Here is a 22724-nt window from a genome sequence, read left to right on the forward strand (position 1 = left end):
GCAGTTTGATATTTGCTTGATTTTAAGCAGCATTGGTGGCTGGCCAGTCACATTTTCAATACTCAGGGAACAAACTGCCCATAATTATAGAAAATTGATGCAGATGCAATTCATATGAAATCTAAAGATTGTTTGACAGATGAATGGAGATGGAAGTAAGGAGGGAAAAAAGCAGACAATTTAGAAAATCACACATTTTTGCTTCTGAATAATCTCTTGATACGTGCTATTAAATAGGCTGTACTCCAGGGTTTCTTTAGGCCTCCTAGCAACCACTAGGTTCAAAGGCCATGCAAGGAGTTCATTGTTCATGCAGAATATTAATTTCCCAGTGGAGGACTGTCTTGGAGAAAAAACACTGAAAAAGAAAATTACAACAATGTAGAGTTTTGACCTTGTGTGAGAAGAGAGACTGAATCCAATACAATTCATATATATGTATACAGTACCTCTTGCTGAAAAGGGGGAAATATACTTGAAGTTTGTGATATATTGCTGCTTAATTCAAGGGAAAAGAAAGAAATCATATGCAACTGCCAAGCAGGATAAAATTTAATGCAACTTTGGAGATTTCCAAACAGTTAAATGAAAGTATATATATAGCTTTTCAAATATTGGAAGCTTCTTGCCTTTTTTTTTCTCTCTTTTTCCTTCTAAATACGAAAGCAAGTCCTGGATTTTGTTTTAGCAGAGAGAGGAGCTGCACCCTATGGTCGACCCAGCCATTAAATATTACTGGAACTGAGCAATGCTCTTGAAAACTTTTCCTGCAGCCTTCATTTACTTTAATTGATGATTTTGGTGTTGGAGGTAACATGTCAGTTTGAGATGGATAGAGGTGGTCTAGGGTAACAGTCACAGCATGAAGGAATGTCTGAAGAGCTTTCTGCAATGGTAAAAACTAATTCCAGAGCATGGTTGTTTGGAGGTTACCTTTGAAAAGTGTGCAGTTACTTTACTGCTCTTTACTTTACATTTTCCTTGCAGAGGTTTCAGTGCTTCAAAGTTGAAGAGTAAAATCCAGTCTCAGTGTTGTCTGCTGTTACTGGAGTTTGATTACCAAGTTCAAGTAGAAGGGAAAGAAGAGAAGTATGCAACCCTGCTGTCCAACTGATGGTATCTCTATGCAAAGTAAAATTTATAGGAGGAAAAGGTAACCTCATTCTCTCTTTCAGGAATGTTTGATGAAAGGTCTAGGACAAACTCTTCAAGCTCCTTGAACAGCAAGAAGTATCTTGGGAGTCATCTGAACAAATCTGAGAGTCTTAAGTTATTGGGTTTTGGTTTTTTTTTTAATCTTGAACCTGTAAGTCTAAAGATTAATATTTAGAGATGATTACACATGAGCTGAAGAACTCAGTTTAATGTAATTGAGAAGTGCCACATACACACAAAGCTCATTCAGTTCTCCTGTCCTTTAATTCAGTTATCTAAAGGAATATGTTGTAGCTTGAAAGCAGCTGTATTGTAATTAATATTTAATGGAATAATCAGTATTGCATCACCTTCTTTTTTTAAAATGTGGTATTAAGAAACAGCTTCCCATATATCTTCTTAACAGTAATGTGATCTCTTTGCTTCCCCGAATTCTGAGTAGTTTTGTGTTGTTTTAGGCCAGACCCATTGCTGGGACAATAAAACCTGAGAGTTTATGGGTGTCAGTGGCCAGTAGGACCAGCTTTACCTCGTGGATCCTGCTCTGTCTCTTTTGCTGCAGTCTGTGGTGAACTGGTGAACCCTGAGAGGGTCACTCTCTTCAGTTAGTTCAGGGGCTGTGCCTGCTTTATTGCTTGGGAGGTTACTACTGGGCTCACTGTGTCTTTCCAGTCCCTTTTGGTCTCTGTGGCATCCACTTACTGTGACAGAGAATTAGGAACTTTCACTGCATCCTGATATGGGGGAAGGATCTAAATGTGCTGTGTCTTCAGACCACAAACTTGGTTCAAGTTCATGGGCCAGTCATTTTTGCACAGTTTCTACTTCATTTTGTTTTCTCCCCAGTTTCTTGCCTAAAAGAAAAGGCTCTTCTCTCCTGTAAAGCCCTGGTTTTAATTCCTGTGGTTGTATGTGTGATATTAACTCACATACAGTGCTGTGCCCATGCCTGTGTGTTTTGTCACACATGTGACAAAACCTGTGTGTGTCTGGTCCTTGCCCACCAGGTACCAAGACATTTTCTGCATACCCGTGAGCTCACTTTTAGACTGAGCTGTGGGCAGTGTTCTGAGCACTGCTTGTGTGACCAAACTGCAGCTGAGTACCTGTTGCTCTTCCTGGCTGTTGTGACCTATGAGTGTGGGGATCCAGAGTGTCTCTTTTCTTCATGGCATTAGAAGTAAAATCAAAGAGGAATGAATATAACAAAGAGAAGACTGTGTGTCTGCCTATCTTAGCTAGACTTGTTCATGTTTCTATCTCAGTTCAAAGCACTCACCTCTGCAGGGCTAAGTTCCAGGTTATTTTTCCTTCCCAGCCCCTTGGTCTTGCTTCCATTCAAAGTCTCCATGTTCTCTCTGCTGGTTTGCTTGGACTTTGGCCAGGTTGGGGGGCACAGAGGTACTCCAGGATCAAGTCACCAAAGGCTGTCATTGACATTTGTATTGGAGTGTCAGTCTGCATCTGAATACATTTCTAGTTGTGTTTTCTGGTAATCCTGTGACTGAAGTAATTTTTCTATATGCACACTAGGTATGATAGACTAATGAAGATACAGGAAGCTCCTCTTTCAAGAGTAGACAAGGATTCAGAACAAAGACAGTACTGATTCATCACGAATAGCTCCCTTCTTTCACAGGTGTAGAGGTCATACCCTGTTGGCAACACTTGATGAACCTAAAGGGTGTTGAATATCTTGCCATTTTGGAATTGAATAGCAGCCACATCTTTGCAAAATGCATTATTTGTTGGAGGGGACTGAAATGTGAGGATTCTGCAGATCACCTTTGGTTAGCTCGATGACCTGCTCAGCTGTGAGCAACAATAGGCCTTCATTTGTATGCTGGAGAGTCCATCTCAGAGTAAACTACTGTCTTTGTAACATTCTTTGCACGGTTTAAAGACATATAAGTACCATCATAAGACCAGAAATATTCTATTTTGCTAAGCATGTTGTAGAAATCCTCCAAAAATTGGGGGTTTCTTTTCAGTTTTCTGGAAGGTTCTGTAGCATGACTCTGCTTTATATCCCATAGCAGGTTGTAAAATATCTCTGTGAACAGCATTAAAACAGAATCAAATCCAAATTCTGGGCCATGACTCAAGTAAAGCAGTGCTGAAAAAACTTGCAGGTACAGTTACTCTTGGGTCCCCCTAAGCATGCTTTTACATAGTTGGAAGTGGCCAGACAGTATCAGTCATGACCAAAAATTGTCAGCTAAGTTAGAGCTTGTGTAAGAATTGCTAAATAAAACAATGGTATTTGGTTTTTTTCCTTGAAAAACATTATACTTCCCATTAGTGTAAATGGCAAAACTACCATTAAATTACCAAAACTGGATATCTGATTGGTTTGATGGTAGATGTAAATCTTCGCTTAGAAATATAGATTGCCCCTTGTAAGAAGTAACTAATTAATGCTTCATGCAATTCTGTCCAACCATTAGGTTTAGTTTTTTATCAGAAGGGGGAAAAAGGATAGTGACTATTAAAACTGAGACCTGAGTGCCTGAACTTAAACTGAACACTTTCATTTATAGATTTTTTTTTCTAGATTAATTAGATAGGACAGGAAGCAGAAACAAAGGTTAAAAGCTTTTCTAAGAGTCTCAGGAAACTGTGCTTCTGTACTTGTTCTTGCTGAATTTTTGGTATCAAGGCCAGTAGTAACCAGAGTAGTCCTAGGGAAAATGCTTGAATATTGAAGTTGCAAAAATTTCCGAAACCAGAATTTGTTGCTCCCAAGTGACTGCCTGTAGCTATGAAAGGGTATGAAAGTTGTTTATAGCTACTGGCTTCCTTTTTTCAGCATATTTTATTGAGTTGGCTGCTCTACTGATGCTGTTTTGTATCTCACTCTTGGATGACATATAGGTGCTGGAATTATCTTCCTCAAATTGCCTGTGGAGGGGGGTGGGGAAAAAGGAAGACCTGGCTTTACCGCAAGTATATTTGGGTGTGCAGCATGATGGAGTGGGTAGAGTAGTCTAGTTTAGACAGAATCCTGATCTGTATTGGCAGCTTTTAAACAGGCTGCAAAAGGTAACTAAAACAAGAAAACTTGATCTTCAACAGGCTTGAATTCATTATAAAGAGGATAGCAACTTTCCCTTTTCCTTCCCTCAAAGAGAGATTAAATCACTGGGTTTGAAAGTTAGTAGGTGAGGGAGGTATTCCCAGTTGTATCAGTCACTTACTTTGTTTTCCTGGGTACTTCTAACTGTTTCTGCAGTTTTCTGCACTTCTGTTGTAATCGGTTTACTAGGAGAACCTTCTCCTTTGTTTTATACTGTAATATTGCCCATCACAAAGAAAGGATCCTTTCTCAACCCAGGCTTTGATTTGGTAGTGGTGGGTAGGAACAGACATCCAGTAATAGGTGTGTTCAGTGTGAACCTAGCAGTCTCCTTCTGCAAGTGAAATCCTGTGTTCAGATCAACACTGTGTTCTTAGAATTTTCCATCTCACTTCCTGCAAGCCAAAAGAGAGAGCCTGTTTATAATACCAGCAGTAAATGATGTGGCATGAGTGTTACTCGGTACTGCTATCACTACTACCTTGTCAACCAACTCCTCACAACCCAAAAATAGTTCTGTTTCTCATCAAATTGTAGATTATGTGATTCCTGTAATTTTTAAAGTATGTGTGTGTTTTCTTGTTGCTTCAGTGGGAAATACTGTCTGCAGAAGATAGCTACAAATGCACAATTCACTAGAAATTTCAAGTTGTGATATTGAAAAAACATATCTCAATGTTTTTATTGAATTTCATAGTGTAAAAGCACCAGAGTAAGAATGAACTTGAACTGCTTTTATTTTGTGGACCTTATGTGGGTATTTGGGTGCTGTGAAAAAGAATTAAGGAAAAGTTGATCACATTTATACTAGGTCTTTTTATTTAACTAAAGGAGCAAGAAGAGAGACAGCTGAGGCATCTTACCAGTCTTTCATTTTGTATCTGTCTTGAAAAGTTACTCCTAACTTTTGTTTCTGTGTGATACATTGCAGGTATAGGCAATACAGTGCATTCAGCTTTCAGCTCTAAACAATTAAGCAGTAGCTGCTTCTGTTTAGTAGCTTTTCTTTACAAAACTTGTCCAGATAACCTAGATGAACTTTAGCTCTCTCTATTCCTATGCCTTACTGACCAGAGGTTTTATTTTGAAAAGCATGTTTAATGTGAGAGTAAAACAGGCCCACAGATGCTACTTGTCATCTCCTCAAACATGATCAAGAGTGCAGGTGCAGTTTGGCTGGGATGCTGGAACTGAAGAAATATGAGAATGTCTTCTTGTGTTTGGATGGTGTCTGTCCTCACTGCGGTATTTGTGTCAATGAAGGATCTTGTATACCCATTGTTGAGGTGCCAATAGTGATAAATCTGCATTTAATGATCTCAAAACACCTTTTCTAGTTACCATTTCCTTTCCCAGATATATTGTGTAAAAAAAAACAAAACAGAATGGCTCTTTAGTGAATCTGACCTCCACATTTTGAGGCTTACAGAGTATAATAGACAGTTCAGAAATACTTAATGTGGCCTGGAAAAGGCAAAGTTCAGTATGAAAGCTTAGTTCATCATAACACAGGAAGCTGTGCTGGGAGAACCTAGATTGTATAAATTAGTTTCTTTGCCCATTTGTGTTCTTTTAATTTCCTCCATAATTTCCTATGAATTTCCTGTTGATGACCTGTGACTTAGTTTGTAGATGAACTTTGTAGATGAACTTCTGACCGTATGTGATAATGTTGTAAATGCTATAAATTGGACTGTTTATCCTGTAAGCCAGTAAAGATGATGTACTAAATTTCATTATGATACTTAACTTTGCCTCTTAAATTTTCACAGCATTTTAGAGTGAAGTACCATTCTTCATTTTCATAGGACATTCTGAACTCTGCTTTTGTGAGAATTTGCATTCTTGGACCATACTGTGGCCTGTTTCACAAAATGTGAGCCTTAAACTAAATATTTTTTTAAACAGAGTGAAGCAGAAATATTTTTTTTACAAGGTTTTCTTCAGATTTGTGCTTTCAGGTGTAATTACTACATTGCTGGCTGGGTGAGTAGAGTGGCCAGAAACTTCAGAGAAGTTTATTGCCTGTAACATGAAGTTTGGAACAGCTTCAACCTCCACTTGTAAATTGGGTGTGTCTGCAGTACATCTCTTTTGAGAGATGGGGGACAAATACCAGGGGCCATGGAAAGTTCACCCAAAGCCTGAGCAATCCCTCAGCCTCTGGTTTCAAGGCAGTTTCATGGATGAGGAGATGGGATTACAGGTGGGAACAGATTGGCTGGCTATCCGTGCACTGACCTCCTCCCCTTGCACTAGTCCAGTCAAAAATTATGAATAAAGGAAGTCCATCTTAAGGGAATATTTAGGGGTTTTGTAGTATGTTACAAATAGTTCTTTAGTCTCTGCTTTCATTATGGATGGACGTAGTTACTTTTCTTTCTCTTTAAATACAAATGTTCCATAAGCATTGAATTTCAAGAGTGAAATCTTAAAATTGTATTCGCATGGGATGTCTGCATAGGAATGGATTTGGCTGAAATGTTTTCACAGAATAAAGAAGCAAGGAATGGTTTTCTGTATTTTTTTCTTTCCAGCTTTAATGAAATCTCAGTTTCTGAACAACTTCTTCCAGTTTTGTTGGAAAAATATATAGTCATCCCTAAATGAAACATTTTGCATTTTTTGCTTGTTGCTAAAATCATAGGGCATTTTCCTTTGAATCAATCTTGTGTTCAGTCAGTGTAATTATTTGAATTGCAGAAATATTCTTCAGTAACCATAGGTGTAAAATTCAGGCATGTTTTAGACACCTTGCTTTAAAAATCTCATTCTTAACTACCTCTTTTCACAAGAGGCTGGAGTAGCTATGTGAGGTACTGTTTATATTAGAGCCACATACAATAACTTTTCACCAGATGTGGTCAGCCATATTGCCTGTTGTGCAGCACAGTAAAATATGATTTATGTAAGTTTATTTAATTGGATACGTGGCGAGCCTGTGCTCTGTGTGTGTGTGCTGATGGCTCTACATGAGAATGTATCTTAAGGCCCCAAGGGTCTGACTCTGTCCTTTAGTGGGAAAAGTGCACAAAGTTTTGGCTGACTGTTTAGACAGGAAACCATAACACACAGCAGTGATCCTTCCATGAACAATGCATGTACCCATCTCTCTTGCACGTATTCTTTGCCTCCATAGGAGAATTGGAAAGGCCAACGAGGATATAGCTGTAACTGCTGAGTAATTCTCCCTTTTGATTGGAGTCTGCCTTTGAATTAGGGCCACAGATTGGACAGCTAGAGAAACTGGGGCAGGTTTACCAGAAAAAAGGGCAGGTATGATGGCAGAGCACAAAAAGAGGAGCCATGGACAGAGTTGCTGTTCTGCCAGAGAAGGCTGATGTTGTTGTGTTCTGGTCATGAGAAGTATGCTTCACTTTTACCAGCTCACCTTTAGATTTCAATTTAAGTCATTAAACTGGCTGTATTTAAATCAGGACCATTGGTCCTTCATTTGCATATCTCTGAGCTAATTTCAAAATTAATACAAGGTTTTTTCTGCCTACCAGATGATAAGATCGTTTGGTTTTCATTGCAGTGCTCAGACCAACTGGCTCTACGACATAGTACACTTGGCTTTTTATGGTTATTCTTTTTTATCTTAACAGTGATCCCTTTTTCACACCCACAGCAGCGTACTTAACTACAGTGAAGTGTTTCACTGTAGATTACATTTAGAGTTAAATCATGAAAAGGTGAGTTAAAAGAGTTGAGGTAAGAAGCTCAACATGCCTGTGTCATCATAATTCATTTACTAATTAATGTTGCAGTTGAATAGGATAGTGTGGATCAAGCAGTGAGAAAGCATACAAAAAGGTGTTGACACTGAATTTTACTAGTGTGTTGGTGTCAACCAGCCAAGCTTTGCCAGTACTAGGCGTGTCAAAATTGTCTGACAGCACAGCTACCCATGGGAAGTGTCATTTTATCTCTAATAGCGAATTAATTTCAAACCTGCTTTTCAGATCAGAGCATTTGACCTCATATATACTCCTGAATGGATGGATGCATGCATGCAATTGCTGTGCATAACTTTGGCAGGGCTATATTGCTGTGGGGGACCAGCAAGGAGAAAAAAAAACCATCTAAAACCTGCTCTGGTATACATTGCCATTCAATAGCAATTTTGGATTATGTTTTTCCAGCAACAAGTAAGAACCTGAGAGTGGCTGTGCTAGTTAAGACCCTGGTCTGTCTTGCCCACTCTGCTGTGTCCAACTATCGTCACAAACAGGTGTCTGAGGAAGTGGAAGGAGAAAGCAAGTGCACCTGGTGCTCCCATCCTTTGCTGTTGGTTCAGGCAATACAGTTTGTTTAGCAGTCCTCATGCAGTTTTGCTTGCAGATACACTCTGTGATAGCAGGCAGTGTTAGGGGAGTGACAGCTGCACACCTTGCATGAGGGGAGCTGCACTGTGGCAGCCCTGAGTTGTGTGCATTGTCAATACTGAACTAGCAGTAGGTTTCGCCCTGTTTTGCTGCTTTTCCTGATAATGAGAAATATATGCACATGAGAAGGAGGTTTTCAGGTTCTTGGTGTTTTTGGTGGTAGAAGAACAAAAAACAACAGATCAGCTGTTAGGTCAAGAAGCAACATTAATCCCCTGTCTCCAAACAGCACAGACATTGCAGATTCCTATAACTAGGATATTAATAGGATTCATGTCATCACACATTCTCCTCTGAAGTCATGAAAGAAGCATTTGTTAATTATTTCTGTAATTCCGTTTACTCCTTTCACATAGTTTTCTTCTCTTAGTTCCTTCCTTTCCTTTCCCTCTGAATTCTGGGCCTCGAGAGCCATCTCATCTTGAAGGTGACATGCCTAGATGAAAGGCTTGCATTAGGTAGGAAATTTTTGTTGTATCAACTCTTGACATTCCAAAAATGTCAACTGCTGATTCAAATTGCAAGCAGGATCTGATGCCAAGGCATTAGTTGTTTCCAAGTCTTCTGCTTATTGGTAAAGCAGAACTGCTGTTTCAAGACAGTTGTTGACCTGAGAAAAGGATACAGAAATGGGTCCTAATGTTTCATGTCTCCAAGCTATCCCTTTTCCTTATTTTGGAGGCATTGGCTGGCTCACAAGATTAATCTTGATTCAGCTAATAGCTAAAGGCCATAACTTTCCAGCATGGCTTCCTGAGCTTATGACACATTGGGTGTCTCCGTAAAAGTGCTGTTTTTTTTTCAGAAGACAAATGTTCAACACCTCTAAAAGCTGATGAGCTGCAAGGATTTCAAAATTCACATACCTGGATTTTCATATGGGCCTGAACTAACTCTATCCATGTGCTCAGTGGGTTGCCTTTGGAAACACTGATGGAGTGTAGAGCTGCACACAGTCACCATTCTCTCTGCAGAGCTGCCTCAGCATCCATCAACATTGTGTCTCCAAGCCCTGTCGATTCATAGACCAGCATAACAGAAATATTGTTTCTGAAATAAATTTCAGGTGTATTGTGTAGAAGTGGATGGAGAACTGTGTGTGGTGATTCTTCCAGAGATTGTCGGTGTATGCACTGCCCATGGTCTGGCCCTCCCAAAAGATCCCCTGTGCACATTCAGTGATGCTCACAGGAATCATCTTTTTGCTGTGTATGTACAGAATAACTTTGCTGCATGTGCTGAGTGCAATATATTCATACATGTTTATATAATTTTACTTTATACATATATATTTATATGTATGTTTTTTTAAGACTGCTCTTTTTAATCTCCACCCTTCTTCTGAAGGTTTCTATATATTACTTGTTAATATAACATCAGAGCACATCCATTTAATATGTTTTACTTGAGGAGGCTGGGTTTTATACCAATATGAGTGTATTTTGTGTACATCTGCAGGTGTTTATTTAGATGTGCATGCTGTTAGTAATTGTAATTGATGTTGGAGATGTGTTTTCTAACAAGAGTGAAATATAAACAGTGAAAAAACAATGCAAATGGTAGAAAATATAGGATATAAAACAGTAAATATAACAAGTGATGGAATTTTCATAATAGACTTCAGTTTAAAAAAAATTGAAGAATTTCCTCTCAGCACTCTCTGAATTTGTCACTTCTTGTTTTATTTGCAGAAGTGTTCTTAAACACCATTGTATCACTGAGAGTCTCACAGGACATTTACTTTTGTCTGCTCCAGTCCATGATCCAATCTGTCTAGTGGGTGCTTAATCAGAGTACCTCCAAAGTACATGATTTTAGAGTCTGAAGCTACTATTCCACATTTAAAAAACAGCATTTTAAACTCTAGAGCACAATGAAAACATATAAAATGTCATTTGCAGGATTTAAAACCTATGTTTTGTAAATTTTTGGAAAAAGTATGTGCTTTTAATCTCTGTTAGCTAATTTAGAAGCAACAGCAAAGGTCAAATGTTAAATGTTTAATTTTGTTTCTCTAATTGTAGGATCATTAAAAATCACCTAATAGACCATGGGATCAGATTCTTCTTTGTATACCAGTACAATTCTATTGATTTTTACCTGAGTTATTGCTAATTTATTGTAGCATGAGAGCAAAAGCAAGGCTGTTGAGTTCATTGCTGGCAACAGTTGATTGGTTTCTTTAGACAGACCAGGCAACAAAATTGGACTTCACTTGATGGTGCTCACGGAAGACCAAGGATCATTTGCAGTATGAAACCCATCAGGCTTTAGTCCTGCATTTATTAGTGGTGTTGGTTTATTCCTAATTGTCTGATTTAAAGGAAGATCATCACGCTGCTATGGAGTAATGCCCTATCTACCTTTGCAGTAGCTATCACTGAAACGAGTGCTGTCACTACTGTGGCAGTGGTGTCCTCAGTGTGGTCTCCCATGTGCACTGTAGGCTGGCAATCCCCTGCTTGCACAATGGTGAAAGGGAGGATGTACAGCTCTGGGTGCTCAGGTAGAAGGGAGGACCTTGAGGCACTTATGTCAACAGTATGTAGGTGACAGAAGGGGAAGACTGGAGCCAGAAGTGGTTACTGCTGAGTATTACTTGCAGACTTTTCCAAAATCAGGGAAAGTTGCCTGGTTTTGTGGTCAGATGTCATGCCTTGCTGAAATGCGTGCTGGTGAGACATCACAAAGTTTACCTTTCCTTCCAATGATTCTGACCTTTGCCTTGCTGTCATTGCAATATGGCACTCCCTCCCCTTCATTTTACAGCAGAAAAGCGGGCAGAAAACTGAAGTATTCAAAGGGAGATTTCTTTGAGTGGAGGCTGCAGGACTTTTCCCTGTTAGTTACAACCAGCTATTAAAGTGAAAAAATAAAAAAAACAGGAAGTCTTTGTGAGCTGTGTTTTCCATCCGTTTCTCTCATCTTTCCCTTCTAGGTAGGTTGATGTCTCTTTGTATGTCTGGGCTTTGGCTTCAGTCTTACCTCAGTACGCCTTGTGATGGGTCACCAAGACTTGTGGGAACATAAGACCTTTGAGGCTGCTCCCCTCTCTGTGAAGTTTGCTTGAGGCTGTCCAAGAGCTGTGATGTGGAAGAACAGTGCTAAGGGACAGAATGTCACACCACGTATTCCATTATGAAACCTAAATGTCCAAGATGTCTACAAACGTGTCTCCTCTGTGGGGACCCTGATTTCAGATGTTATAATTTACCTAATAGTTAGGTTATAGAAAAAATTATTGTGATAGATGAGCAATGCGATGATTGACTCTCACAATTAATAGACAAATATCGTGTATATAGGTTAAGTAAAGTTTTATAGATTTATAGTTGCATTGTACCCCTTTGCGTGGGTAGAATTGCTGTAATTGGGACATCTAGGAGGGCTGGCTTGTCACTCTGGCGACATCTGACCTCCAATCAGGATCTGAGGAAGAGATCTCCACCACTGGACAGCGAAGAAGGGGTTGATGGACAGAACTTTGGGAGGTGTTAAAGGGTTAAAAAGGAAAAAACTCCATTGTGAGGGGGCTGAGCACATGGCAGGGAGAATCTTTTGCTCTCAGTGCTGTAGCCTTTTTTCTTTATTCAGTATTCTGTTGTATATTTGATACGGTTTAATAAACCTTCCTAAACTATGAAAAGTGCGTAGTTATTTCTCACATTACGGTTAAACCCAAAGCATTTAACTAAATGCAAAAGCTATCTTTAATTCGAATTTCTTGTTCTCTTCACAAATTAACACATTCTTTTCCGATTTTCCCCTTTCTTCTTTCAGCAGTGGAGAGGAATAAGCCAGGTAACTGCTAGAAACCTGTAGGCTATGCCCTCTGTTGTAAAGCATAAGTGCTCCTTTCTACTTTGAAGCTAGGTTAGTATATTTAATTCGTCATCAGGAGGAACATTGGATGTGTAAATATTACAGGAGCAGACCATAAATAAAGTTGGAACATTCAGCAGCACTTCACAATACTGAAATGAAATATATGAAGTGCAGTGTTAGCAAATGTTTATATAAAACACGCTACAGTATTACATTGAACAATTATACCTCTCTTATCTCAGGCATTTATCTCTCGCTAAAGCCAAGTTGCTTGCAGGTTTAAGTTGCTCAGTATTTTTGAAGTGAGTGTGGTAATGACATATGCTAAGCAGCTGCATTTTATGTGTGAGCATTTTGGGTATTTTTCTTGGCCTGACTACTTTCATCTTTGAAGACACAAATGTAATCAGAAGGAAAAGGCCAAAGTCTTATGAGTTTAATTGCAAGAACTGATGTTGGTAGTTGCATTTAAATCTTCTCTTTAGTACTTGCATCTCAACTTTGCCATTTTGGGATGTCTTTTGTAAAGAAATGCTAATATGAGTGTAAATCCTCTGCCAGCCCTCTTGTCACCTCTTTCATGGCCAAAAAGGGTTTGGATGATATAGTCACGGGTAGGTGGGACTCTGAGACCCCTTGCACAAGGAGCTGGTGGCCTGCCACCAGGTCTGTCTGATCAAGCATTTGTGAAAGGGTGGTTGTAGTGCAAGCTAGTTTGTTGAATATATCATGGCTGCTACTGTGTTGAAAAATTGTAAAAGCTGCCTGAAACCAGTTCAGAGCAGCAGTGAGATTATATAAAGAGTATATATATGGCTTGTTTAAAGAGATCTAGAAATCATAGTTATGCTCAGCTATTTAAAGTGATCTAGAAATCATACTTATACTCAGCTATTTCTTGGTATTGGTGGGTTTGTTGTATTGGTTTTGTTCTTCAAAAAGGAAAAGACATAACCTGCTTTTGTAGGTAAGAAATTCTTGTTTGCTGCATAGTTTTTTCTTTTAGTGTGTGAATCACAAAAGTTGGAGTCTTATGGTGATTGTCATGCATTTATGATTATAGAAGATGACCTCATGGTGTTTGCAGCTATAATTTACAGGGAATAATAGCATTAAGGATCAAATTAATATTGAATTGATAGCTGTTCTTAGGATAGTTCATCAAACAAGACCAGCCAGCTCTTCTTGTGATACTAGCAAATCTCTGTGCCTTGCCAGTAGTGCAAAGCTTGGAAGTACTGTGGTCTGGCTTTGGAGGTCAAGGGTGGGATGTGCTTTCTGGTGATTCTCAGAGCATCAGCAGTATGGAACAAGTGAAGCCAGAAGTACTGATGTGTGAAGGGATTTATCAGCTGTTTTTGGCAGGATTTATAGCCATTTTTTCTCAATAGGTCACTGACAAATCTTTCTCAGACCAAGGAAACAAGCTGTATTTGACAAAAGCTGTGTCACCAAGAGAAAGAGACCATTTTTATTTGTTTCCTTTGCTCTTATCTTATGGTGTCTGCTCAAACACCTTCATATATCTCAGGACTTCTGGTGATCTGAAAGTGTCTCTATTCTGAATTATTTTCAAAATAAAATAAAAGTTTTACCTCCTCATATGTACTTTACCAGCAACTTTCAGATAGTTTCCTGTTGCATTTGTAGACTGTGTGACCTGTAAAATTTCAGCAAGTATGAGCAGAATTTCAGAAAACCATATCAAACCACTGATTTTGAGCTACTGGTATGTCTGCTTTGCTTCTGGTTCTCAGAGATGAGTGTCCATCTGTGCAAAAGCAATACATTATTGCTCCTGGCCTTTACCTTGAAGGCCTTTACCTGAACCCTCCTGCTTTTATCTCACCCTCCCCTCTTCTGAGTGCTTGGTCCCACCCAATGACCCTGCTTTCAGAAAAGCTTCCTTCCCACAACTTTGCTTTTTGCTGTTGTAAAACACAGGCAGAGCTCGAAGAACAAAGCAAGACTAGGTTTACTTTTACAGGGGAATCAAAATAGAACTCTGACTGATCAACATAAGCAGGGTATCAAGATCTGTTGGATTTGGGAGTACAATCAATTTCTCTTCAAGGTGAAGAGAATAATACTGTGACTAATATAGTACTGTATTTGGAGACAGAATATTTAAGATTTTTATATTACTACATGGTGTGCATTTATGTATTGTCTTTATATGGATTCATTTACTTACGCCCAAATGCAGTAGAGCTTTCCTCACACATAGTCAGGATCTTTTTTACTGGGATGCAATGCAGTGCAAATCAGTGTCTTCTCAGTAGAGATCAACAAGAAGTCATAGCAAGTTCAATCTATTTTGAGGTTTTCTTGCTATCTTTTTGTTAAAAACAGCTTAATTTAAAAATCAAAAACAAATATTATGCACTGATCATCAGTATGACTCATTTTGTGATTTGTGGGTAAATTGTTTTGTTGATTTTGCTGATTTGAAGCTTTATGGTTTAGGGGAGAGATAAGGTAGTTGTATTTAATGTTTGCACAAGCAGTGTGATATTTTGTCTGGAGATGACAGTGGTATGTTCAAGTAACAGTTTAAAACTACTTAAGTAACAGTTTAAAAGTACAAAATACCTGTTTGTTAGGGAAAAGCCACTAGCCAAAAGCTGTAGCAAAATGGTCTTGAATTTTTTAATCTAACATTTATGTAGCAGAAACTTAATCCCAGAAATACAAATTCAGGTGTAGCATCTGAATGCTATTGTTCCCCCATTTTTAGGCCATTCATTAGCAAGAAAAAAAATAAAAAAGAAACCAGGAGTGAAAGCCAAAATACTCTTTCAATCTAGTCATTCTTCTGTGCAAAAATATTTTTTTTAGATCACGTGTCTCACTTAGGTTACACTTAAGTTCTAGTGGCAAGAGTACTTGTTCAGGACTTAGTGCATTCAGGATTTTAAAGTAGTTGACCCAGACTTTTATATTTGAGCTAAAATAAATAGGCATATGGCAAGTGGAAGAACATATAACCACTCTGCTGCCTCAAAATTCTTTTGAGGTCAAGAATTTGAAAACAGGAACCTATAGTGTGGTTTGTGAATACAATAGGAACAGCTGGTGCTCAGCACTTTTGAAAATGAGGTCACTTTATTCTTGGTTGAAATGTGCAAAATGGGTCATCTGGGCATAGGCTTAAGACAAAGGCTGAGCACGTGGCCATTTATAACCAAGTTGTCCATGTTTCCAGAACTAGTTAGTTAAAGGGATTCAGTGAAACAAGGAAACACTAAGATAGGTCTGCACTTTCCCAACTTTTGGAAGCATAGCTCCTTATCCTCTACTGGGACAGTATATCGCTGCCATGTATTTTCAAAGATCTGCTAATGCTGAGGATGACATCATCCATATTTTCCACAGTCACCCCTCCCTCTGATGTCTTTCTGCTCGTCCTTCACATAACCTACTTTAGGAAACACTGCTCTATTGTACAGTCCTTGGGAACATTGCCTCTCCACCAGTCTCAGCCCTGGGACTTCCCTGGTCCTGCCAGCAAAACAAAGGAGAAAATCCCAAACATGCACAAACTCTGTAGCACCACTAGCAAAATCTAACAATGCATTAGGAAAGATAACAACACTACTTGGATCTGACTTATGATTTTTCATTATAAATATTCTATAAAACATACATAGGCAAATGGCATTAAAGCCACATTTTACACTTTTTGTTACTTGAACAGCTGTTGCTAATACATCCAAGATGATAGCATGAGTCATAGGATACAGGTATATCTGAATTGGCAAATTTGAGACTGATGCTGGTTGCTGTTGAGTGTTGTGTGACATGCATAAGTTTGGCATGAGAACTTTTAATGCATTCAATAAGAGTGTGCAGGCTCTTCCAGACCCTGTCTCCTGTCATCCCAATAGCCTGTACAGACTGGCATATGACGGAACACCTTGAGTATCAAAATCATAGGAAAAATTCAGATTGGAATGGATCCCAGGTGATTGTAGTCCACCCTCTTCCATGTGAGCCATGCCATTCCTCTCAAGAGGAGTTAAATCTTTGTCCTCAAACAATGCTTTTTAAATAAAAGTAAATTCTATTAATTTTTACTTGGGGAGTACTACATGAAAATCACACTGGCTTCAAGTGAAAGTTTGAAGCCCATGCTAAAGTAAATTGCCCTCTTAATTCAAGGACTACTCATTTTGTCATTAATGATCTTACCTAGAAGAGTATTTTGTTAAACCTAGCCATTTATTGCTTTACTTGCAAAAAATAATTATTTTATTGCTTGCATAACACTTCTGTGTCTTTGTTGGCATTGTTCATGCAGTTTTGAGACTTGTTGAAGTTTCTGGACCCAAGAAAGTATGTAGTTACATCGGCAAGAATAAACAAAGCAGAAGGGGAAAACACTGCCCTGTTCTCAAATCCTGTGTATTTTGTCTCTGGAGGTGGACTTGTGCTGGAATTATTCAGGGCTGCATCTCATAGCTAGCACCACATTTCAGATGAGCCCATGGGAATTCTTCTCATTATTTTCTTATAACTGTAAGTTTAATTTACTGAGGCAGGCTTGAAGATTGCCTTTGTATGAGTGAGGTGATTTGCCTGTCTAAACCAGGCTTACATTTTGGCTAGTCTTTAGCAAGAGCTGTCAAAACGAGCATGGAGGAACACAGCAATGTGGTGATAGCAGCAGTACAAGGAGTTCTGGACTGAAAAAGCAGAATGCAATTAGACATTTCCATGGCTGGCAAAGTGCAGTGAGTACTAAGCTGGGATATCAGCACACATTGCTGCAGGACAGTGTCGCTTCTTTGATGGAAGGGAAACACTTTTCAAACCCAAACCTATAACACATATGATACAACATGTGCGTTACAGGTTTGGATTTGAAAAGTGTTTCCCTTCCGTCGAAGAAACTTTCATTGAACATTGATGTGATAAATGACAGCTAAGTACTTAATATAAAGATGCATACCAGGTTGGGTTTTTTTCTCTGTACCACAAGGCAGTCAAAAATACCGAAATACTACCTTCTGATACCACGTGGCTTTATTACTTTCAGTTTTACCAGTGGTAAAACTTTTTTTTGCTTAAAAAGCAAAGCAGAAGATTCTTGTCTTTCTTGTTTCAAATGTCCAACTTGGATGAATTGCTGCACTGAAGTGTAATTAATCACTAGCTGTGAGATGGAACAAGGGTGGGTGGCATAGCAGATAGAAGAAAAATTGTCTGCAGGATGCACAGATGTATGAGCCATGTCTGGAGGAGCACTGGTGTTGTCTGTCTTGTTTTCATGACATGAATTGTGTCTCTCTTTTGACTTCATCCCAAGTTTGAGTAGTTTTCAGGTAATGAGGGAGGCTGCTCCAGCTTTTGCAATCACTGTAATTGATTCTGGCTTTGCAGAGAGGTATTTAAAGAGTAATGGTAGCATTTAGTAGTCATTTGTATTTCATTTTATCCTCAGTTGAAACTGCTGATGAATTAATAAATATAACACTAAGTTACTTCTCTAGGATATCAGGTGTAGTCTTTTAAATCCTTGCAGAAGTTGCATGCTAAAGAAGACACGTTTAATGTGGATTCTGCTTAGCAAACAACAATTTCTGGCATCCCTGCAGTACCTTTTATGTGACCATATTTTCTTTATTAATCAGAGCTGAAAGGTTTGTGCATGTGTTATGTGAATAAAACTCTGTGTCCTACAAAAGTAGAGCAGTGATTTAAGAACTTGGTATTTCCCTTGGGTTGGGACATTTTCTTTTAAACTTTCTGTGCAGCCAAGACTTGAAAGCAGCCCTTCAGAAAAGTGTAAATACCGAGTCAATTCTAGCTGTGCTGTAAATATTGTAATTGAAAACCTTAGAACTGTGTGTGTCCGCGTAATGTGGAACAAGAGGAATAGAATTGCATCTCAAAGCCTGTGATCTGCTTGGAAATAAACTGTCCTCAGCGCAGAGACCATAAAGCAGTTTTAAGCATGCCTTTAGAGGACAGTGCACAAGCTCTGAGTTGGGTATTAGGACAAAAAAAGGTATGTTGGGGGGTAAGACTTCTGCATGCATCTTCAGGGAGACAGTTGTAATCAAACCTTTCTGAGACCACAGAGCAGGGCAAGGGGAGAGGCCCAGAGTTGCCTCCACCAATCTTGACATTCTCTGGTAAGCAGCAACAAAAGAAGGCTAGAGCATAACCTAGAGTGTGGATGTCTGTGCTGCAACAAGAAAGACTGTAAAATCCATTGCCTTGGATTGTAAACTTAGGCATTTTAAGCATAAACAGCTCACTGCCTACCAACTGCTTAGGTCAAACTTAGGGCGCTTGGCTTCCTTAAGGTAATGAGTGCGTAACAGCTCTGATGTCTTCCCCTGTGAAATGCAGTGTTGCTGCTTGCCATACTCAGTCTTGGATGATGTGTCAAATCCCTTGATTCAAACAATATTCAGGGTGTAATTAGCATTGTCTGCAATGTTCTAGTATTAGCTGTCCTAAGAAATATTAGTGAACATCTTACCTTTGCTAAAATCTTATTCACGTGCTTCAGACCTCCCCCCCAACACTTATGTTGACTGTAGAAGAAAAGTTTACTTCACAAGTAATGCGTGTTTGTGTGCATGTGTACATATCACAAATACACAGACATGTTTGATGCTGCACTTTTTAACTTTTCTGTTCATTTTTGTACATTGTACATTCTCTACTATTTAGTTTGTTTCAATGTAACTCACTGGAATACTGAACACTGCATCTCCTTTGTTGTGTTTTTATAGTATTTTCACATTTTTATTTGAAAGCTGTGGGGGCCTATGTAGATTCTTTGTCATGCATATGAGCACATTATGCAGGCTTACTTTATTCTATCTCCATGAGTTTTGAAGTGTTTTCTGCTTTTTGTGCTAAATGCTAAATCACATGCATGATGCTTTTGTTTTCATTTTGTGGACAGATAACTCCCAAACTCTTGAGACCCTTGGTGATTCCCCTTTTAATTATGAATACTTATATCAATGTGTATTTTTAGAAGCATTTACTATGCCTTGTGTATCAGCACAAAATTCACTTGAAATACTCTTGGAGAACATGCACAATGTTTTCTTTATGTTGCTACAGTGGATTTTCATTCTTATTTCATTTAATTAATGCATTTTTGCCCAACAATAATATTGAGTTTTTCAAATGTTTGGTGTCAGATGCTTTTGTCTTAGTCTTTTTCAAGGGTATTTTGTCCAACAAACTTAAGTCTTTGCTGTTTTAAACTGATTTTCAGAGTAATTCTTAGGTATCTAAAATACTTGTAAAAATACTTGTTTTTTGATTTTGAGGGGAAACAGTGGGAAGGACCCAAGAGACAATTTCTTAGGACCCATAATGACAGTAAAGTTTTAGTTTAGCCTGACCTCTGCTGGGTAAATCTTGGACTTGGCTCTTCCTCACTATCCCAACACAGCACTGCTCTCCATATTGTCAGTGACCTGTCCATGACCAGCAATTCAAGTCTTGACTCTACAAGTACAGAGACTTCACCCAAATTCAGGTGCCTGATGTGTAGCTGACGAGAAAATGCCCTCCTATTCTTATTGTACTTATTTATTTTTTATTGCACTTGGGTACTATTGTGTTGGGCAAATAAAAGAAGGGATTGTAAATGCTGCAAAGCCTTAAACTCTATGTACTGAAAGAGAAATAAGATGCAAAAGAGATGGAGGTGCAAAATATATGCAGAATAAAATATTCTCCTACATTTTATACTGCCAGTAAATTCTGTCATTGAAATAATAGTGCCGCAAAGAAGAATCCAGATTATTAACTATTGTGTGCAAGAGAAACCTCACTTTGAAATTTGGGTAGTGTGGAATAAATCATCCTTTGGGAGCCTGGGAGCTTTTATTCCCTCTTTTTGCAGCAGAACCATTACCTTCCCAATCCCTGTGTGGAACAGCTGAGTTAAAAACAATTTCTATAAATGATATATACATTGAATTGATTTTTGTTTTAAACTATCAACAAGGCAAAAAGAGAAGTAATTCTTAACCTTTGATCATTCAACCATTGTCTGATAATGAGAACCCGTGTGTGTGCATGTGTGTGTGTTAGGGAGTGTGTGTATATGAATGGAGAAGACTGTTGGTAAAATAGAGCCTGCCCACTCTGAAATTAATAGTCCTGTCAGCAGTGAGGAGGTAGGATGTTGTTTAGCATTTAGGTCACCTCTTTCTAGTGATTTGATGTTAATCCCTGTTTTCCAAGACATTGGGAGAGCAATTGCCTATCTGCCTCCCAATCATTGTGGCTACCAGCATGGCCAGAACGTTCCTACCACAGTGGCAGGGGAAGTCCCTCAAGACGTCTGCAAGGCGAGACTCGCTAATGTTTGCCTGAGGGTTGTTCAAGACAAAGCTGGTTTACAGACCTGGTACCTGTCATCACTAAGGATGGGAAAAGGGTGGAAACGTGGGGTACCATATTCTTGCATGTCAGTTTGACTTGACTGAACACTGCTGTAAGGGAAATGGAGGGCATTTCTTGTGGTGGCACACGTTCAATACTGTGCTGGGTGATGGGGATGTAAGTGATACTTGTTTTATGAGGTATTATGGAACTTTGAGAACTTGTTAAAAGCTATGACTATAACTTGATAATCTTTTTTTTTACTGAGAACTGACACCTAGAGACTGTGAAACTAGCTTGATTTGTTAACAAGTTAAACAAGTAAAAGTTAACAAGTAAAAGTTTTTTTCCCCTGGAAAGGGGAAAAAAAACCCAAAACCTTTTGAGATTAATTCCAGCTGCTTGTATTCAGTGGTATTTTGCTTTAAATATGTAAAGTAAGGGATGTTCTAGTGCATGGGGAAATAGGGCTTCTCATTTCCAACTAAGCTTATATTCCTCATGTGGAGGTACAAGCTCTACTATGAAGAGAATGGGGTTCATGGAAGGAAAGTGTAATACCTGGTTATGTATTCTTAGGAGACATTATGCCTGTGTAACTAAATGTGTAACAAGCAATAGAGATTGGTAACCCATGGAGGCAACCACTGGAAAATTAATTTACCTCTCAGGTAGATTACACGCCTAGACTGGGAGAGATTATGGGTAGATATTAACAGGATGTTGAGCTAATTGCTGACACAGTGCTGATTCCCTTTCTTTCTTGACTTTGAACCTTAATTACACCCTGATAGTGGACCAAGAAAGAAAAATAAAATATAAAAAACCCCTCAAAACAATCCCACAGCCCCAAACCTCAACCACCCCCTCCAAACCAACAAACAAAAACCTGAAAATGACCAAATCTCCAACCCCCAGAAAAGTTTTTGAGAATCAGCTTTGGGTAGTGGGTTGTGGGAATGAAGTGAAGGTGCTGCTTCCTGGGAGGAGTTCTGACTTCTGCCTTAAACTGAGCAGAAATTCTTCCTCTCCACAGCACTGGGTTATCCTGTGATTAGAAGTGCTGAGCAGCATTTGGAGGCTGTGGTTTCCACTCTGCTTCCAGTCCTGCCATTTTAGGCCAGCAGCAGAGGCCTGTATCCAAACAGATGCTTGGAAAATGTGTTTAGGATGCCTATTTAGCAGTGGTTTACATGTGCCATCCACAAAGGGCCATCCCTTTCTTCCCATAGTCAGCTGAAGAGCTTGTTGGTTCTGTCTCTTTGGTCTGGGTAGCCAAGGGTGCTGATGCTTGTTTTCTTGTAGGTCTGTCCTGGTCATAGACTTGGTTTGCTCTGAATTAAAATAATTTCCCAAACAACTTCCCCTTAAAAATCCAGGGCTTCATAATACATGGTGTCAGCATCTACTGGAAACCTGCTCAGGATAGGTCTCTCTCTCACCTTTTACTTTAAATCTTTTGTTTATTTGCCTTTTAGCTTAAATTGTAAAAATTACATCCATTTCTGTAAAGCTGTAGATATTTTTTCTATCATGAGTTTAAAAATTGTCTCTATTTTTTCTTTGTAACTGTTTAGATCCCTTCCTGCTCCCCCTTCACCCTGGCTTCCTTCATTTTCCATCTCATTCTGGAAGAGCGTTTCCCTTTATTTTATAGTGTGTGCTCTTTTGTGCTCTTCTGCTGTCCCCCATCACTATCAATCCTCCCCCCATCCTTTCAGGCAGGATAGAGCACACTTCTAGTTACCTGTACTTTTTATCTTCTTTCTGGATCTTAAGCAGAGCTTTTCTGATCTCTCTGTGTGTTCTGGAGCAGAACATGCCAAGATCAGGACAGGGTGAGGCTGAAAGTAAAATCACGGAAGCAATGATTGAGAGTCATCTTGAAAGTAAAAAGTTAACTTTGTGATGCATTA

At 38.9% G+C, this 22724-nt stretch overlaps 1 protein-coding gene across 7 annotated transcripts in view; it reads left to right on the forward strand.

Annotated features, from left to right (window-relative positions):
• Window positions 1–22724, forward strand: part of STOX2 (storkhead box 2) — a 142369-nt gene that overhangs the window by 74558 nt on the left and 45087 nt on the right. The window lies entirely within an intron of this gene.

This window comes from Passer montanus, unplaced genomic scaffold, assembly GCF_014805655.1.
Source record: "Passer montanus isolate IOZ18808 unplaced genomic scaffold, ASM1480565v1 scaffold14, whole genome shotgun sequence".
Classification (NCBI taxonomy): domain Eukaryota; kingdom Metazoa; phylum Chordata; class Aves; order Passeriformes; family Passeridae; genus Passer; species Passer montanus.